Below are 21,840 nucleotides of genomic sequence, written 5' to 3' on the forward strand. Positions count from 1 at the left end.
AAGGGGGAAGGCTGCTACAGCGCATCTCTCCATCCAGCACTCATGCCCCTACAGTAGGGGTGCCCAACCTTTTGAGGAGCCACAATGAGCGGAGTAGGCAGATGACAGGTCCGTGTCCACTCAGCATTTGCAGAGCAGACATGGACACAGTTCATTCTACTCTATGGGCCCTCCGATCCGATCCGCCCAGACAGAAGGGGACGGATCCCCTTCTGTTTTTTTAAGTCGAATTGGAGATAGGCGGGTGTAAACAGACACAAGTCTGTTTACATCTGCCACTCTTTAGAGGTAAATGGAGGGTCTGATTGGGTCTACCTGAAAAACAGACAGTTGGACCCAAACAGACTGATCGTGTAAAAGGGGCCTAAGGCTGCTTTCACACCGATGCATTGCAGTTTACCTGCACCTCAACTGACCTCAATCTTCACTTCTTCCTCAGGATTCCTGCAGGTATTGCTGGCTGCTGCTGTCCCCCAGGCGGATACGGCTGGTGGCTGCTGCTGGCTGTCCTCCAGCACTGGTACTGCTGGTGGGTACTGCTGGCGGGTACTGCTGGCTGGTACTGCTGACAGGTACTGCTCATGAGTACTGCTGGTGGGTACTGTTGGTGGGTACTGCTGGTTGGTACTTCTGGTTTGTACTGTTGGTGGGTACTGCTGGCTGCTACTGTTGGTGGGTACTGTTGGTGGGTACTGCTGGCTGGTACTGCTGGTGGGTACTCCTCGCTGGTTCCTGACCCACCATTCCCAAGCATCAGTTTGACAGGAGCTGGCACTTGAGGAAGCATGCGGCTGCAGTAGAGAGCAGAGCCGATGCTCCCTGTATCCCTCCTGTCACAGACGGAGTACATTTGGTATCACTCTGCCTATACAGGAAGCAACGGCCCCGCTTCCTCTAGTGCCAGCTCTGTTCTTCACAATGATGCTGGTTGATAGTGGGTTGAGAACCCGCAATCTGAGATCCTCGGAATCCCCCCTCTCCTGGATCTGCCCCTGCTCCTGAGCCCTGTGCAATACACACTCCTGAGCCCCGTGTGATATACACTTCTTAGACCTGTGCGATACACACTCCTGAGTCCTGTCGATAAAAACTTCTTAACCCTGCTCCTGAGCCCCACAGACGTAACTAGAACCTTCAGGGCCCTGGTGCAAGGAATCATGTTGGGCCCTCCTGACCCCCCCCCCCCCCCCCCCTTTCCATCCGACCTTCACATTTTGGGAGGGTGTTCATTGACATCCTACTAGAACTCTGCCTCCCACATGCCCCCTGGGACACGCATCCAGCACACTCTGTGACTGCTGTGTCCTTCGGATGATCACAGATCATGGTAAAGGGCCAATCACAGCAGCCCTTTACCATGTTATTAGCTGATCACATATAAACAGACTTGCCGATTATCAGCATTCCTTTCTTTCCGCGCTGTGTCTGTGTGAGGAAAGGAGAGCTGTTAACTAGCAAGACTGTCAGTACATTGCTTACACTGATATTCAGTGCCCATCCCTGCCACCTATCAGTGCTCAATAATGCTGCCTATCAGTGCTCATCAATGCCCATCAGTGTCGCCTATCAGTGACACCTATCAGTGCTTATCAATGCTGTCTGTCAGTGCTCATCAGTGCCCACCAGTGCTGCCTAACAGTGCAGCTTATCAGTGATGCCTATCAGTGTTCATCAGTGCCAATCAGTACTACCTAACAGTACTCATCAATGCCGCCTATCAGTGATTATTAATGCCCATCAGTGCAACCTTTTAGTGCTACCTATCAGTGCTCATTAATGTTGCCTATCAGTGCCCATCCGTGCCACCTATCAGTGCTCATCAACGCTGCCTATCAGTGCCTATCAGGGCAGCCTATGAGGGCTGTCTATCATTGCTCATCAATGCCGCCTATCAGTGCAGCTTATCAGTGCTGCCTATCAGTGCTCATCAGTGCCCATCCGTGCCAACTATCAGTGCACATCAATGCCGCCTATCACTGCTTATCTGTGCCACATATCAGTGCTCATCAATGCTGCCTATCAGTGCCCATCAGTGCAGCCTATGAGTGCTGCCTATCAGAGCTCATTAATACCCATCAGTGCAGCCTATGAGTGCCCACCTGTGCCACCTATCAATGCACATCAGTGCCAAATATCAGTGCACATCAATGCCCATCTGTGTCACCTATCAGTTTTCATCAGTGCAGCCTGCATCCTCAGCATACCGCTCAAAAACCAGCCAAGCATTGACCGTTCTCTCTCCTCCCTCGCACGGAGGGGAAAGGTGACACTGGGGGAAGTGTGAAGCTAAGGAGCTACATTTTAACAGGGAAGCACACTCCGCACCGTGCACACAGGAGGGGGAGGGGAGGGGGAGAAGGAGGAGATCAAATGTCTCCTTTCCCCTACATGCAAGGGAGGAGGGAGAGCTGTCAATCCTGATCCCTGTGCAATACACACTCCTGAGCCCTGGACAATACACACTCCTGAGCCCTGTACAATACACACTCCTGAGCCCTGTGCGATACACACTCCTGAGCCCTGTGCAATACACACTCCTGAGCCCTGTGCAATACACACTCCTGATCCCTGAGCGATACACACTACTGAGCCCTGTGCGATACACACTCCTGAGCCCTGTGCGATACACACTACTGATCCCTGTGCAATACACACTACTGAGCCCTGTGCAATACACACTACTGATCCCTGTGCAATACACACTCCTGAGCCCTGTACAATACACACTCCTGATCCCTGTGTAATATACACTCCTGAGCCCTGTGCGATACACACTGCTTAGCCCTGTGCAATATACACTCCTGAGCCCTGTGCGATACACACTGCTGATCCCTGTGCAATACACACTACTGAGCCCTGTGCGATACACACTCCTGAGCCCTGTGTGATACACACTACTGATCCCTGTGCAATACACACTACCGAGCCCTGTGCAATACACACTCCTGATCCCTGTGCAATACACACTCCTGAGCCCTGTGTAATATACACTCCTGATCCCTGTGCAATACACACTCCTGAGCCCTGTGCAATACACACTCCTGAGCCCTGTGCAATACACACTCCTGAGCCCTGTGCAATACACACTCCTGAGCCCTGTGCGATACACACTCCTGAGCCCTGTGCAATACACACTACTGATCCCTGTGCAATACACACTCCTGATCCCTGTGCAATACACACTCCTGAGCCCTGTACGATACACACTCCTGAGCCCTGTACGATACACACTCCTGAGCCCTGTACGATACACACTACTGATCCCTGTGCAATACACACTCCTGAGCCCTGTACGATACACACTCCTGAGCCCTGTGTGATACACACTACTGATCCCTGTGCAATACACACTCCTGAGCCCTGTAAAATACACACTCCTGAGCCCTGTGTGATACACAATCCTGAGTCCTGAGCCTTGTACGATACACATTTCTGAGCCCTGTTCTCTCAAAATGAATGCCCTAGATAGCAGAAACAATTCCCGGTATTTCATCATTTGGCTGGCGTGGGTTTGGCCAATGGTGCCAATAATATTAGGCAAATGACATGCATAAGTGAGTACCCATACACACATTGCCGCATTTGTGTGCATCACAATGAGCATAATTTGCACATAAATCATATTGTCACAATGAGCTTCAGTTGCTCATCGAAATGACTGCAAAGACACCAATCCTTGAGTAAATCAGGCCCTGTATTTCATCAATGGTTGATCAGGGACTCCGCAGCACAAGCTGTGAAGGAGAGCATGGTCTGTACTGTATTTATGGATTTATTTAGTTTACTGTTGGTAATAAATGAATAGCAGAACTGTAAAAATAATGTGAAATATGTATTTATTTTTACTTTTTATGTCATAGTGTTGTCACAGACTGAGTTTAAAGATGAAGACATACACTGTGATCTGTATGTTTTTGATGAGCCTTCCGACCGGTAAGTTAACAATGTGATAATTCCTGCATGTCTCCTTATCTGTGCCATAATTTGTGTGCTTATAGCAGGTCAGGTCACATTAATCAAAAACTAGCTGAAGACCACTCAGCAATCTGTCCACGTCACACTCCATCTTATATAGGCCATTTGGCGCCAATACCTGTGCGAAACATGCAAGTGCGTTGGACTCACACGCATGTTGTTTATCATGCAGGATGGAAGAGCACAGAACCACACATATAAACTCACTGGCCACTTTATTAGGTACACCGCTAGTACTGGGTTGGACCCTCTTTTGCTTTCAGAACTGCCTTCATTCTTGGTGGCATAGATTCAACAAGGTGTTGGAAACGTTCCTCAGAGATTTTGGTCCATAGTGACATGATAACACCACGCAGTTGCTGCAGATTTGTCAGCTGCACATCCATGATACGAATCTCCCATTCCACAAGATCCCAAAGGTGTTCTATTGGATGAGATGTGGTGAGTGTGGAGGCCATTGGAGTACAGTGACCTGATCTGGTGAGTGTGGAGGCCATTGTAGTACAGTGACCTGTTCTGGTGAGTGTGGAGGCCATTGGAGTACAGTGACCTGATCTGGTGAGTGTGGAGGCCATTGGAGTACAGTGACCTGATCTGGTGAGTGAAAATTAGATACAAAATCGAAATCACATAAACTTGTCTTACAGGTGCAGAAAAAATGGGCCTTTGATGCTGGTGGTGCCTGAACACTGTAACCCCTCAGTTACTCTTGCTGGGCACAGGAACGGGCCCTGCTGCTAAAAATTCCATACAAATTTGAAATCTCATGTACTTGTCATGCAGGTGCAGAAAAATTGGGCCTTGGCTGTTGGTGGTGCCTGAACACCACAACCCCTCGCAGTTACTCTTGCTGGGTGCAGGAACAGGCCTTGCTGGTAAGAATTTCATACAAATTTGATATTGCATGTACGTGTATACAGGTGCAGAAAAATTGGGCCTTTGGTGTTGGTGGTGACTGAACACCGTAACCCCTCACAGTTACTCTTGCTGGGCACAGGGACAGGTTTTACCATTAAAAATTAGATACAAAATTGACTGTGGTTGGTGTTGGGTGTTGGTGGTGACCTAAACCAAAAACATTGTTGGAAGCTAGCAGAATCAAGATTGAGGAATAGGATAGGCAGCAAATGCAGTCTTCAAGGGATGGCAGACCCCTAGCAAATTCAATCAGTTACATCAGCATCAGGGGCTTGGTAGCTGCTATTGATCCAGGACTGATTCATTTTGATAAAAGTCAGCTGGTCAACAGAGTCTGTGGACAGAGGTACTCTTTTGTCCGTCACAAAACTTCCAGCAGCACTAAATGTCTGTTCGGAAAGCACGCTGGAAGAAGGACAGGCCAGAAGCTTCATTGCATATTGAGCAAGTTCTGGCCAGTGGTCCATCCTCAAGACCCAGTAACCCAGTAGATGCTCAGTTGGAAAGGTCCCTAAGTCTGTTCTTGCCCCTAGATAATCATGTATCATATAATGGAGACACTGCCGATGGTTGCTTAAACCTAACAGCCCTGGGTGCTGAGGACTAAAGAACTGTTTAAAGGCATCGGTCAGCCGGTCGCCTTCTCTACCAGTCCTTCTTTGGCTAATGATGCCTCAGAAACAAGTCAAGAGAATGTTAACCTCCCAGTGCCTGCAAAGGTGTTACACACATTTTTCTTCAAGGCGTCCTCAAGATGTTTCATCCTCTGCTTCCTCTGCAAAGGCAGGATGAGCTCTGCATCTTTACCCTTTTAACATCGATCAAGAAGGGTTGCCAACCAGTAATTATCCCTCTCCTTGATAGCACAAATTCTCTGGTCCTTTTGCAGGCTTTGCAGAATCAGGGAGGCCATGCAACGTGAGTTTGAGGAGGCATGAGTCCTCTGGGTCACTAAGGTTGACATTTTCAGGAGTAACCTCTCCCCAACCACGTACAACTCCTGGGGCTTCTAGGGAATGAAAATCATCCCTTGAAGACTGCTGTATGCTATCCTCTACATCCATGCTGCCACAATACTCCTCCTCCTCTTCCTCTTCCTCCTGTGTGTTTTGTGTCCCTGCAGGAATAATATCTGCATTGCAGTGCCTTGTGAGGATAGGAAGTCCTCCTCTTCCTCCCGCTGTTCTGCCTCAAGTGCCCCGTCCATGATTCCACAAAGCGTGTGCTCCAGCAGGTAGACTAGAGGGATAGTGTCACTGATGCATGCATTGTCCCGGCTCACTATCCTTGGGGCCTCCTCAAATGGTGACAGGACGGTGCATGCATCCTTTATCATTAGCCACTGGCGTGGGAAAAATGCCAAGCTCCCCTGAGCCTGTCCTTGTGCCATACTCACACAGGTACTCATTGATGGCCCTCTGCTGCTTGTGCAGCCACTGCAGCATTGCCAATGTTGAGTTCCACCTGGTGGGCAATGCACAAATGAGGCAGTTGGTGGGCAGGTTAAATTCCCATTGAATGTCAGATAGCCGAGCACTGGCAATGTATGAACGTTGGAAATGGCCACAGACATTTCTGGCCTGCCTCAGGAGATCTTGTAAGCCTGGGTATCTTTTCAAGAAATGCTGCACCACCAAATTCGGGACATGTGCCAAGCATGGAACATGTGTCAATTATCCCTGTCAGAGGGCGGAGAGAAGGTTGGTGCCATTGTCGCATACAACCATTCCTGGCTCAAGATGTCTTGGCATCAACCATCTCTGAGCCTGCCCCTGCAGATCTGAGAGAATCTCTGCACGGGTGTGACTCCTATCCCCTAGACAGATCAACTGAAGCACTGCATGTCATCTTTTAGCTTGACTGCTTGCGTAGCCCCTTGAATGCTTAGGGGGCACTGCTGCTTCAGAGGACAATTCAGCAGAAGAGGACATAGAGGAAGAAGAACAGGAGGAGGAGGTGGAGTAGCCAGATGTGGCAGAACCAGCACCAGCTTTTTGGAGGCGTGGTGGCAAAACAAGCTCCAGCACTGAACCCTGTCCTGCATCATTCCCAGCTGCCAACAGAGTTACCCAGTGTGTCATAAAGGAAATGTAACGTCCCTGTCCATGCCTGCTGGACAAAGAGTCAGCAGTAATGTGAACCTTCCTGCTGACTGCTCCGTCCAACGAGATATAAACACTACCTTCCACATGATGGTAGAGAGCTGGAATGGCTTTACGTGAAAAGAAATGTCTTTTTGGAACCTGCCACTGTGGTACAGCACATTCCACAAATTCACAAAAGGGAGCAGAGTCTACCAGATGAAAAGGCAGCAATTGTAGTGCTAGCAATTTGGCCAAGCTAGCATTAAGCCGCTGAGCATGTGGATGGCTAGGACAGTATTTTTTTCTACGGTTCAGCAACTGGGGTAGTGAAATTTGCCTGCTGGTGAAATCAAGTGGTGGTGTACTGCTAGCAGATTGGATGCAAGTATCTGTGGCACTCATTGCTATACCATCATCTCTCTCAATGCAGGTTTTTGAGAAGGCATGAGGTATAATAGGGTTAGAGATTCCAGATGAGGAGCAAGTTGAAGTATGCTTGTTTTTATTTTGTAGCTCTTTCAGGTGCTGTTGCTAACGGACTACATGGCAGGTCGTCGTATATCTTGTCAAGCATGTGGTGCCCAAGCGGCTGGTGTTCTGGCCACGCTTGATCCACTTTAGACAGATATTGCAAACAGCAACGCTGTGGTCTCCTGCACATGTTTTGAAAAAAGCCCACAATAATGAACTTTTGGAATTCTGTGGGGAGTTTGCAGCACCCTGCGCCTGTGGAGCTCTGTGGTGTGACGCAATAGGTTGGCTACACCTATGGCGGCCCCTGGAGCACATCCTGCCTCGTTGGAGTTGTACTAATTTCACCTCCTCCCCTTCACTTTCCTCCTCTATTCTCTCAGGCACCCAAGTACAGTCCCCCCTCGTCACTGGAGCAAACTTGGCAAAATGCTTCAGCTGTGGCAACATGACTGCTAGTTTCTTGTCCGTCATTGTCACCCCCCCCCCCCCGTCTAGGCTCACGTTATTCCCTTCATCAACCTGGGAACCAACATCAGAGCATTCAAATTGCTGTGCATCCTCCAGGCAGCAGGTTACTGGCACTATGATTGAATAATTCAGGTGAATCCTCCATGCATGATGGTGGGGCAACTGAAGGAGTAGCTGTGGAGAAGGAGCCTGTGGAACGGCCGCTTTGGCAGCTGTGGACGAAGGCAAACTAGTATGAGCCTGGGTGACAGAGGATGAGGAGGATGAGGACGGCTTAGTTATCCACTCCACCAACTCTTCTGCATGTTGTGCCAGCACCGGAAAAAAGGATGAGCGTGCCCTGCCTGCAGAGGATGCACCATGTCTGTGACCACCACTTTTCACTGTGGACACAGTGGCTGCTTACCCTCTTTTCATGGCCTGTGAGCATCTGCCTCTCCTTGTCGGCCTTTCGGACATGATGTGGATTTGGGGGGGGGGGGGGGGTTTATTACTAGTTGATAAATATATAATATATATATATATATATATATATATATATATATATATATATATATATATATATATATATATACTGCACTGCTGATATGTAGTGAACTGACCGAGAGATACTGAATGGCTTGATATATACTCAAGTGGCCTATATATATATATGTAGATATTAACATATGGTCTATACTGGAACGACCGATAAATACTGAATGGCCTAATATATACTCAAGTGCCCTATATATATATATATATAGATATCAATGTATGGTCTATACTGAACTGACCGACAGATACTGAATGGCCTAACATGTACTCAAGTGCCATATATATATATAGCACTACTCCCATGGGAGCTGCTTAAAGCGTATTCCCTTGGGTTGCCCATAACAATGACTTGTACATTTTTAGTACTTAAAGCGGAGTTCCGGGCTCAAAAACAAGTTTGGCCCATCCGCTTGCTGTGGATGCCCTGAAAAATAAATGGATGCTCCTGATTTTTTTTTTCTTTACTTACCTTGTTTTTGAAGAAAGTATACTTACCTTCCTTCTACTTTCTCCCTCTGCGGCCGTGGCCACCGCCGTCTCTTCCTGCTTGCGATGACTCCTGGGAGCTGAACGTCATCGCTCCCAGGAGTCATAGCTCCTGCACCGGCCCCGCTCTTCAGTTCCGGTGCAGGCGCGTCATTCCCTGCTAAACAGCTTCTGGGCATGCCCAGAAGCTGTGCAGGGATGACGCGCCTGCCCCGGAAGTAACGAGCGGGCCACTGCAGGGCATTCTGGGATGAAGAGGACACGGAAGAGGATGCAGAAGAGGACGCGCTGGCTTCAGCTGCCCACATCCGAGATGGCAGCGCTGGAGAAGAAATTTTCAAGGTAAGTATTTCTTCTTGCAGGTAAGTGCGACCCGGGACAGTATAGAGGCTATCCATTGTGGAATGTACTAGCCCTGACTGCGCTGGGGGTATTTTTATGTAAATTTCACCCCCAAGGCCAGAACTCTGCTTTAAAATCCTCAGTCAGTAAACATATATTTTGTACATTTAAAGTTTTGAAAAAAAAAGACAATTTTTGACACAAATCTGGTACTGAACATGTTAATTTTTGTTTAATGCTTAATGGCTGGCTTGCTGGCACCCTGTGGTAGGTGGGTGGCTGGCTGGCTGGCACCCTGTGGTGGCTGGGTGGCTGGCACCCTGTGGTGGCTGGCGGGCTGGCTAGCACCCTGTGGTGGGTGGCTGGCTGGCTGGCACCCTGTGGTCGGTGGCTGGCTGGCTGGCACCCTGTGGTCGGTGGCTGGCTGGCACCCTGTGGTGGGTGGCTGGCTGGCTGGCACCCTGTGGTGGGTGGGTGGCTGGCTGGCACTCTGTGGTGGATGGCTGGCTGTCTGGCACATTGTGGTGGGTGGCTGGCCGGTGGCCGGCTGGCACCCTGTGGTCGGTGGCTGGCTGGCACCCTGTGGTATAGGGCTGCATGATATTGGAAAAAAAGTACATTGCGATATTTTTTTTTTCCAACGATATATATTGCGATATTGAGAGGAAATCATGGAAGTATTGCAGCAGGGCAGCCTTCTTCTGATTGTAATTGCAGATTGCACCATACAGCCAGGGCAGGCCAGGGTTAATGTTATTGTAGGGATTGACAGTGACAGTCAGTGTGGATTAGGCACAGTCGGCAGTGGCGTCACTAGGGTTGGTGTCACCCGGTGCGGTAACTCATGGTGTCACCCCCAACCCCTTTTAATAATGTGGTTTTTTTTTTTTTAACTAATGTAACTCGTAAATCATAGCTCCCATAGCTCTTTGGTGGCCCAAGTCCAGGCTGGACTTCTGGGGACCATTGCCAAAAGTAGGCTGCAGCCTGCAGAGAGAAGAGTTTGCTGAGCGGTTGTACTGAGTGTCACTGTGCATTAATAAGGGACACTGACGTGCCCCTTTTCAATGCAGTGACCAGCGTGTCCCTTTTCAAAGCAGAGACCAGCGTGTCCCTTTCAATGCAGAGACCAGCGTGCCCCCTTTCAATGCAGAGACCAGCGTACCCCCTTTCAATGCAAAGACCAGCGTACCCCCTTTCAATGCAAAGACCAGCGTGCCCCTTTTAAATGCAGTGACCAGCGTGCCCCCTTTCAATGCAAAGACCAGCGTACCCCCTTTCACTGCAGAGACCAGCGTACCCCCTTTCAATGCAAAGACCAGCGTGCCCCTTTTCAATGCAGAGACCAGCGTGCCCCCTTTCAATGCAAAGACCAGCGTACCCCCTTTCAATGCAGAGACCAGCGTACCCCCTGTCAATGCAAAGACCAGCGTACCCCCTTTCAATGCAAAGACCAGCGTACCCCCTTTCAATGCAGAGACCAGCGTACCCCCTTTCAATGCAAAGACCAGCGTGCCCCTTTTCAATGCAGTGACCAGCGTACCCCCTTTCAATGCAGAGACCAGCGTACCCCCTTTCAATGCAGAGACCAGCGTACCCCCTTTCAATGCAGAGACCAGCGTACCCCCTTTCAATGCAAAGACCAGCGTACCCCCTTTCAATGCAAAGACCAGCGTGCCCCTTTTCAATGCAGTGACCAGCGTACCCCCTTTCAATGCAGAGACCAGCGTGCCCCCTTTCAATGCAGAGACCAGCGTACCCCCTTTCAATGCAGAGACCAGCGTACCCCCTTTCAATGCAAAGACCAGCGTACCCCCTTTCAATGCAAAGACCAGCATGCCCCTTTTAAATGCAGTGACCAGCGTGCCCCCTTTCAATGCAAAGACCAGCGTACCCCCTTTCACTGCAGAGACCAGCGTACCCCCTTTCAATGCAAAGACCAGCGTGCCCCTTTTCAATGCAGAGACCAGCGTGCCCCCTTTCAATGCAGAGACCAGCGTACCCCCTTTCAATGCAGAGACCAGCGTACCCCCTGTCAATGCAAAGACCAGCGTACCCCCTTTCAATGCAAAGACCAGCGTACCCCCTTTCAATGCAGAGACCAGCGTACCCCCTTTCAATGCAAAGACCAGCGTGCCCCTTTTCAATGCAGTGACCAGCGTACCCCCTTTCAATGCAGAGACCAGCGTACCCCCTTTCAATGCAGAGACCAGCGTACCCCCTTTCAATGCAAAGACCAGCGTGCCCCTTTTCAATGCAGAGACCAGCGTGCCCCCTTTCAATGCAAAGACCAGCGTACCCCCTTTCAATGCAGAGACCAGCGTACCCCCTTTCAATGCAAAGACCAGCGTACCCCCTTTCAATGCAAAGACCAGCATGCCCCTTTTCAATGCAGTGACCAGCGTGCCCCCTTTCAATGCAAAGACCAGCGTACCCCCTTTCAATGCAGAGACCAGCGTACCCCCTTTCAATGCAAAGACCAGCGTGCCCCTTTTCAATGCAGAGACCAGCGTGCCCCCTTTCAATGCAGAGACCAGCGTACCCCCTTTCAATGCAGAGACCAGCGTACCCCCTTTCAATGCAAAGACCAGCGTACCCCCTTTCAATGCAAAGACCAGCGTACCCCCTTTCAATGCAGAGACCAGCGTGCCCCTTTTCAATGCAGTGACCAGCGTACCCCCTTTCAATGCAAAGACCAGCGTACCCCCTTTCAATGCAGTGACCAGCGTGCCCCCATTCAATGCAGTGACCAGCGTACCCCCTTTCAATGCAGAGACCAGCGTGCCCCCTTTCAATGCAAAGACCAGCTTGCCCCCTTTCAATGCAAAGACCAGCGTACCCCCTATTCAATGCAGTGACCAGCGTACCCCCTTTCAATGCAGAGACCAGCGTACCCCCTTTCAATGCAAAGACCAGCGTGCCCCTTTCAATGCAGAGACCAGCGTACCCCCTTTCAATGCAGAGACCAGCGTACCCCTTTCAATGCAGAGACCAGCGTACCCCCTTTCAATGCAGAGAGACCAGCGTACCCCCTTTCAATGCAGAGAGACCAGCGTACCCCCTTTCAATGCAGAGAGACCAGCGTACCCCCTTTCAATGCAGAGAGACCAGCGTACCCCCTTTCAATGCAGAGACCAGCGTGCCCCTTTTCAATGCAGAGACCAGCGTGCCCCTTTTCAATGCAGTGACCAGCGTACCCCCTTTCAATGCAAAGACCAGCGTACCCCCTTTCAATGCAGTGACCAGCGTGCCCCCTTTCAATGCAGTGACCAGCGTACCCCCTTTCAATGCAGAGACCAGCGTGCCCCCTTTCAATGCAAAGACCAGCTTGCCCCCTTTCAATCCAAAGACCAGCGTACCCCCTTTTCAATGCAGTGACCAGCGTACCCCCTTTCAATGCAGAGACCAGCGTGCCCCTTTCAATGCAGAGACCAGCGTACCCCCTTTCAATGCACAGACCAGCGTGCCCCTTTCAATGCAGAGACCAGCGTACCCCCTTTCAATGCAGAGAGACCAGCGTACCCCTTTTCAATGCAGTGACCAGCGTACCCCCTTTCAATGCAAAGACCAGCGTACCCCCTTTCAATGCAGAGACCAGCGTGCCCCTTTTCAATGCAGTGACCAGCGTACCCCCTTTCAATGCAGAGACCAGCGTACCCCTTTTCAATGCAGAGAGACCAGCGTACCCCTTTTCAATGCAGAGACCAGCGTACCCCTTTCAATGCAGAGACCAGCGTACCCCCTTTCAATGCAGAGAGACCAGCGTACCCCTTTTCAATGCAGTGACCAGCGTACCCCTTCCAGGCTGCTGTCATATGCATTACCCCCCCCCCCACTCCATTCCGAGGTGCGAAAATAGAGGAGAGCCAGAGTGTCACTGTGCATTAATAAGGGACACTGACTGACAATTTAATTGCACTATGTTTCTGAAGTTCAACTTCACCCGCCCGGCTGCCCGCACATCACTACTCACCGTGACCAGTCTCCTCTCCTCTCCTTAGCGTTGACGTCACTGCGACTGGCTCCGCCCCCGCCAGCCTGCCTGAACGTGAGATCAGGGAGTGAGGGAGGGGAGGCTCAGGGCGCGCGGCCCAGCCCCAAGAGAGGAGGAGCAAAGAAGTCCAGCCTAGGCACTGGCTGGCAGCAGACAGTCTGAGACTGAGTGACATCGCTGTCTGACACAGACCAGTATGCGGCGCAGCGGCTATGCGATGCCGGCCCGCACAGTTAGATGAGGAAACAAGAGAGGCAGGCAGAGTGGTGTCACCCTCCACCCGGCGGACACCCTGGTGCGGCCCGCCCCCCCCCCCCCCCCGCACCCACCTTGTGACGCCACTGACAGTCGGGACTCAGTGGTGGCAGGAGGTAGAAGAACACAAGCCTGACATGACATCCCTCCAGGTGTACTGAACTACTCAGTGAACTGACTCTTCACTCTGAACTGTTACAAATTTACAAGTTTGTATCCAGTTCTTCAGTGTCAGTAAGCTAGGAGCCGCTGATTGGTTACAGGGAGGAGCTGAGCTACTCACTCGGATCATATTACCATCAGCTGGAGAACTAAGCTAGCTGCTGGCAGGCAGACTGAACTTGTGGGACGGATGTTGGCTCTGTTCTGCTACAAAGACTGTGAGTCATCCCGACTTCTCCCTGCCTAATGCCTATGCCTTACATCGTTATCTTCGGCGATGTGACAATTGTCCACGCCCACAGCACGATAGTCGATATCACATCGACTATCGTTCGGCCCTACTGTGGTAGGTGAGTGGCTGGCACAGGGGCTGCGGACGGCTGGCTGGTACAGTGCCTGTGACTGGCTGGTACAGGGCCTGTGGGTGGCTGGCTGTCTGGCACCCTGGTGGTGGGTGGCTTGCTGTCTGGCACCCTGTGGTGGGTGGCTTGCTGTCTGGCACCCTGTGGGTGGTGGCTGGCTGTCTGGCACCCTGTGGTGGGTGGGTGGCTGGCTGTCTGGCACCCTGTGGTGGGTGGCTAGCTGGCAAAGGGGCTGTGGGTGGCTGGCTGGTACAGGGCCTGTGGGTGGCTGGCTGGTACAGTGTCTGTGGCTGGCTGGTACAGGGCCTGTGGCTGGCTGGCTGGTACAGTGCCTGTGGCTGGCTGGGATAGGGCCTGTGGGTGGCTGGCTGGCTGATACAGTGCCTGTGGGTGGCTGGCTGGTACAGGGCCTGTGGATGTGGGTTGCTGGCTGGCACCGGGCTGCTGTGGGTGGGTGTATGGCTGTGATAAACTCCAGCGAGACTAGTCCCGACTCCAGACAAGGCTGTCCAAGGCAAGGGAGGCAGCCTATGAAGGCCGAATGACGTCACAAAAATATCGGCAAATATTGGCCGATACCGATATATATCGGGGAACGTGCATATCGGCCACCGATATATTGGCCATGCCGATAATCGGTCTATCCCTAATATATACTGTATATATATATATATATATATATATATATACACACAGTACTTTTTGGTATATACTGCACTGCTGAATACACTTCACTATCTGATCTCTTAAATTGTAAAAAGCACAAATCTCCCTCCCTGCCTAACTGACAGCTAGCAATGTCTTAACTAGACCACTGCTGACTACACTGCACTGCACTGTCTGATAGAGTGTAAAAATCACGTTCCTCTCCCTGCCTAACTGACTGCTAGCAATGTATTTTTTTTTTTTTTAATTCTTTATTTAAAGGTATGCAAACAGAAAGACAAGTAATACAGGATTCACCAGCAGATTAATACCAAGTGTAACGGGAACATACGATGTCCAAGGCATCAACAAAGTCTTGATATAAATCGTTATAATAGTACAGCCCATAATTAACTCATAAGCAAATATAACTTAGGCAAATAAAGCATTGCTGTCCTCCCATATCTATAAATACCAGAGAGAATTAGAGCCAGAAATCATGCTATTGAGATGCAAAATTGGAGTGAGGATCGAGCCCCGCCGGGATCTGTCAATTGGCCCGGCAAGGGCCCACTAAGTCCCCCACCGCCTACCAGATATATGTTGAGAAGGCCACCTCTCCTAGTCAGAGTATGCACACCTATTGAAAGGGCTTTTTCCTTTTATATAATAGATGAAATAGAATAAAGAAATATTGGACACCTAGGTGTCCTGCAAAGAGGAAAGAAACTGTAAGAAGAGGGGGAGGTGGAGGAGCGGAAATATTAGCTAAGAAAGAAGAGGGGGGAGAGAAAAAAAAAAAAAAGGAGTAGGGAGACCCCACTGGGACTCGAGGAAAGTGTCTAGGTCACATATGATAAATAATCATAGGCCTCAGTTCTATCCCTCATGACCGCTGTGAGATGCTCCATTTGCTGAATCTCATTCACCCTGGCAAACCACTGGGACACAGAGGGGGGCATTCGTTGCTTCCACATACTGGGGACACAAGCCCTAGCTGAGTTCAGTAGGGGCTAGCTATCAACTTGCAAGCCACATACAACAGTCGGAGGACCGCCGTATGAGCATGCGGTGTCAGGGTCACAACCGGATCCCTAGGCAATCTAAAATTATGGACCCTGGATATAGAGTCAATGACCTCGCTCCAATATCGGAACAATTTGGGACATCTCCAAAGCATGTGAATAAGAGTGCCCTGATCCCTATTACATTTGGGGCACACATCATGACAACCAGTTTCTAACATCTGTTGTTAACTTCAGAACCAGGAATTGTCAGACTTCAATTGTTGATTCTGTACTTGACCATCTGTATTATTTGTGCTAGTAAATGCATTGTTGTATGAAAGTTATATGCTTTAATGTCATGCTCTTTTAATTAAACTATACTTATATTTCGTACAAGGTGGGCGCTGTGGCACATCTTGCAATAAAAAGGGAGATGAAGGGGTAATTCGAAACGAGAGTGAAGGAAGGGTGACTCTGCAAGTGAGAGTAACAGAAGAGATACATGAAATCCACTGGATTTGGACGCCAACGAGCAATGTGTTCTTTAGGATCTTGGAATGTTGCAGATTTCAGAAAGATTGTTGCCAGTCTGAAAACCCCAAGAATTGCTGCAAAATTGAGAACAAAGCCTATGAAACCAAACTCTGCTCCTGTGCGGTCTTTGCACTAAGCTCTTCAATCACCATATGCAATGTAACCAGTGAAGATGAAGGAACGTTCCTTGCAGACATTCAATACAAAAAAAATACCTCCAGCACATGTAGTTTTCATCTTAATATTCCTGGTAAGCAATACACTTCCGAGTCTAAAGCAAACAAAATCTGCAGCTAGAGACAATTTATATGCCAAAAGAAAAAAAAATTAAACCAAAAATAACAAAAGGACTGGAGCTATGGTCATTAGGACATCTAATTGTGCATTGAATAAAGCTCCTTTAGGATGAACACAGCGCAACCAAATTTAACATCAATCCAGTATATATTATTTGTGAATAAAGTGCTCTTGCGCATAAAACATCAGTCCAAATAATAAAACATGCGCTGTGCTCAGTCAAAGTGTGTGCCTTGAAGAAAAACACACACACTGCACTCTCCAGATGTTGTTGACTTCTACAATGAAAGAAGTCAAATAATGTGTTTCCATCGGTGTGTCATGCGTGTAGCAAATGGTGGTCCTTGGTCCCTTTGAAGATCAGCTACTGGGTCCCTCTCTTTGAAGATCTATGCGATGCCCCTGCCCCTTTAATGGTGTTCAGTATTGCCCTGTTTAGCAACCATAAAGAGAGTGTGGAAAACCACAGATAGTGTATTTTATTGCAACCTCATTGGAAATAGTATTGCACTTATGTTTACATTGAGAATTAAAAGCCACAAGAATCTGAAACCAGGAACATCGGTTTGCATTTGAAAAAGTGGAAGTGACGTCACCGGAAGACACACCGTATGCATTTTGTCATTTACGTGTGACGTCATCAGGAGCTGCAGCCGGCGACCCTGCTCCTGATGACATTGCACATAGATGACGAAACACGTAGGATGGGGCTTCCAGTGACATCACTTTCGCTTTTTGAAACTCAGGTGGAACGCCAAGCAGCATTCCTGGTTTCAGTTTCTTGTGGCTTATTGCGGCGGACAGATCAGACCCCTAACTGATATTTTTGACACTTTTGGAGGGACCAGTGACATTACTACAGTAATCAGTGCTAAAAATATGCACTGTCACGGTACAAATGACACTGGCAGGGAAGGGGTTAACACTGTTGGTGATCAAGGGGTTAAATGTATGCCTCATGCTTACTGACGTGTGTGGGGGAGGGAGGGTTCTGTGACAAACACAGAGATCGCAGTTTCAGCTATGCTGAGTCTGCTGATTCCTTCCTGTCTGTCACTGAGAAGATCCGCCTGCTTTGTTTACCTAAGCAGGCGGGTCTTCTCACAGTTTCCCCAAAGATCGTGGAAGGGAGGCGGCAATCGCGCCGGAATCACTAGGAATCCAGCGACGTAGGTCTACGTCGCTGGACCCAGGGGAGCCGCACTGCCGCAGTAATATTACTGTTGGCAGTCGGCAAGTGGTTAAAATCTTACCACCTATGTAATATACACTATATTACCAAAAGTATTGGGACGCCTGCCTTTATACGCACATGAACTTTAATGGCATCCCAGTCTTAGTCCGTAGGGTTCAATATTGAGATGGCCCACCCTTTGCAGCTATAACAGCTTCAACTCTTCTGGGAAGGGTGCCTGACCTCACAAATTCTCTTCTGGAAGAATGGTCAAACATTCCCATAGACACACTCCTAAACCTTGTGGACAGCCTTCCCAGAAGAGTTGAAGCTGTTATAGCTGCAAAAGGTGGCCCAACTCAATATTGAACCCTACGGACTAAGACTGGGGTTCCATTAAAGTTCATGTGTGTGTAAAGGCAGGCGTCCCAATACTTTTGGTAATATAGTGTAGATGTGCAGTGACAAATGGAGTCAGCTCTAATGACGTCCACACACTGCACATACCGTATTTGTCCATGGACGGCGGAGGTTTCCATGTTGTCAAAAAGAGCTCCTGGTCTCTGATAGTGATACTGGTTCTTGATCATGTGACCGCTGTGACAGCCAATCCCAATGATCACATAATCAGACAGACCCAGGTATAATAGCCCAGTTAATAGGATGCTGGGGCTGGGTAGGAAGGGGTTAAAGAGGAATATATATATATTTTTTTTTTTTTTTTTTTTTAAAGCCCATTTAAGGGAAAACAAAAACCCTACAAAAACAGCCCAAGGGTTAAATGCTGGTTTAGATCTAGGGGGAGGGGGGGGGGGGGTGGCTGCAAAAAATATGTTTTTACTTACTCGATCCTCCACTCCCCTGATGGCCAGCACAGTGGACTGTCCCTTGAGGACATCATGTCTAGTGCAAGGCTATGGGCTCTTTGTTGGACTTGATGATGTCAGAGAGCCTGCGACCGTCAGAGCAATAGGGGAGAAGAATACCAATAAAAAACAAACAGTGTTGCGCCCAGAAAAACAACTGTGATATAAGTGAAGATCATAAATCACAAATAACAACTGTGAAGAGGATAAAAGTAAAATGTAAATGACTAAACAAAATCATATATATTATTATTAATATACAGGATTTATATAGCGCCAACAGTTTGAGCAGCGCTTAACAAAATGAGGGCAGACATTACAGTTACAAAACAATTTGGAACAAAAGGAATCAGAGGGCCCTGCTCGTTAGAGCTTACAATCTAAAAGGGAGGGTCAATTGATACAAAAGGCAATAGCTGTGGGGGATGAGCTGATGGAGACAGTGAAACAGTGTTATTAGTTAATAGCCGGATAGGCTTCTTTAACCACTTTACCTCTAGCCACTGTGCTGCTACTGCGGCACAGTGGCTCGTTATCGTCCAGCGACGTAGACCTACGTCACTGGACTCCTCCCCCTGTAGGCGGCGCTCACGTGCCGCCAGAGGCGCGCTCCCGCTGTTTTCATTCACAGCGGGAGTCGGGCCAGGGGAGGAGCGGCGGCGATCGCCGCCGCTCTTCCCCGATCGTTGGGGAATCTAGTTTGGAGATCCGCCCGCTTGTGTAAACAGAGCGGGCAGATCTCCTAAGTGACAGGCAGGGACAGATCGGAATGTTCAGCATAGCTGAACATGCGATCTGTCCCTGTGTCACTCAGTCCCCTCCCCCCACACGTTAGTAAGCACCAGGCATACATTAACCCCTCCCTCTCCAATAAAATTAACCCCTTCCCTGCCAGTGTCATTTTTACAGTAACAGTGCATATATATAGCACTGATTACTGCAGTAATGTCACTGGTACCCCCAAAAGTGTCAAAAATGTCATTCAAGGGTCCGATCTGTCCGCCGCAATGTTTCAGTCCCGCAAAAAAAAATCGCAGATCGCCGCCATTACTCGTTGAAAAAAAAACACCAAAAACGACAGAAATCTTTCCCTTAGTTAGTAAACGCAATAACTTTTGCGCAAACCAATCAAAATACGCTTATTGTGATTTTTTTTACCAAACATAGGTAGCAGAAAACAAATTGGCCAAAAATTTTAAAAAAATTTGATTTTTACATATTTTTTGGGAGGAATTTCATATAAAAAAAAGTTAAAAATATTATTTTTTCAAAATAAATGCTATTTTTTTGTTTATAGCGCAAAAAGTAAAAATCGCACAGGTGATCAAATACCACCAAAAGAAAGCTCTGCTTGTGGGAAAAAAAGAACGTAAATTTCGTTTGGGTACGGCGTCGCACGACTGCGCACTTGTCAGTTAAAGTCGCACAGCGCCGAATCGCAAAAAGTGGCCCAGACGTAAGACAGCAAAATCCTCCGGTGGTAAAGTGGTTAAAGAGAAGAGTTTTCAGGGATCGTCTAAAGATGGATAGATTAGGGGACAGTCAGACAGATTGGGGTAGAGAGTTCCAAAGAAAGGGAGAAGCTCTGGAGAAATCCTGGAGGCGAGCATGGGAGGAAGTGGCAAGGGAGCTAGAGAGCAGGAGGTCTTGGAAGGACCGAAGAGAGCGGCTAGGTTGATATTTTGAGATCAGGTTAGTGATGTAGTTGGTGGCAGAGTTGTGGATGGCTTTGTAAACTATTGTTAGCACTTTGAATTTTATTTGTTGGGTGAGTGGAAGCCAGTGAAGGGATTGGCAGAGAGGGGTGGAGGACACTGAACGGTTGGTAAGGTGGATAAGTCTTGCGGCAGCATTCATTATGGATTGAAGGGGGGATAATCTATGTAAGGATAATCCAATGAGGAGGGAGTTGCAACAGTCGAGGCAAGAGGCAAAAGATAACCGAAGCGTGAATTAAAAGCTTGGTGGTGTCATTGGTTAAAAAGGGCCGTATTCCAGCAATGTTGCGGAGGTTAAGGCGGCATGATTTGGACAGGGATTGGATGTGAGCCTGAAAGGACAGTGCAGAGTCCAGGGTTACCCCTAGCACCCTGGCATGTGTGGAAGGACTGATAGTTGTTCCATTGATCTTGACGTGAGGAGACTGATGGGGTGAGCTGAGAGGTAGATTTGGGTGTCATCAGCATAGTAATGGTAGTGGAAGCCATGGGAGGCTATTAGCTGACCCAGGGAGGAGATATAGATTGAGAATAGTAGCGGTTCAAGGACAGAACCTTAAAAAAGAAGAAATCTAGTGCTTCTTTTCTTCTTCTTTTTTAATCTTCATGTATGACCATCTATGAACGGAAGTGGAATCCAGGATCAGCCTCCCTGTTTATAGTCTGACATCTCCCCTGTTTGAGGGAAAAATGCTTGGATTGACCTGCATTACTCAGATCTAGAAACAAGGTGAGAGGCCACTTTGTATGGTGAAGGAATACACATTCACCGAGGTGTCACCTGTTTGGATTCTGGGATTTGTTTGATGGACATTTATTCACATGCATTGCACTATATATGATTTTGTTTAGTCATTTACATTTTGAAAGTCTATTTACTTTTATCCTCTTCACAGTTGTTATTTGTGATTTATAAATTTCACTTAGGCTACGTTCACATGTTAGCGTAGCGGACCGCGGCAGAATCACCGCGGTTCTGCCCGCGATCCGGAAATCATTGCAAATCGCGGGACGCCTGTGCGTTGCGGTTGATTTGCAATGGCACCCCAAACGCTGTGCGATGTTGCCGCGATTTCAGCCTGCCGAATCGCGGTAACATCGCGCAAACAAAATTGCGGGTCGCAGGACGCCCCAAAGAAGCTCTTGTACCTTTTTTTGTAATAAAGTTAAAAAAAAATTAAATAAATAGGAAAAAAATTTTTAGCCGACTCCGTCACCGTTAGCTCGCGCACGAAGAAAAACGTATACGGAAGTCGAGCCGCGAATTAAATCGCTTTTCAAACCACACATGTGAGGTATTGCCGCAATCTCCAGAACGTGAGCAATAATAAAAAAAAAAAGAGCTACACTCTAACTCTAAACTGGTAACTAGTGTTGAGCGAACACGGACTGTATTATTCGTGTTCGTACCGAATAATTGGATTTTTTTTACCCGAACACGGACACGGACACTTTACTGTATGTTCGGGTAAAAATCCGTGTTCGGTCGTTTTATTTCCGGGTTTTGCATGCTTTGGCGCTCTTTTCATGGCGGGCTTTCAA

Source organism: Pelophylax lessonae, assembly GCF_965119305.1.
Source record: "Pelophylax lessonae genome assembly, chromosome: 13".
NCBI classification, from domain to species: Eukaryota; Metazoa; Chordata; class Amphibia; order Anura; family Ranidae; genus Pelophylax; species Pelophylax lessonae.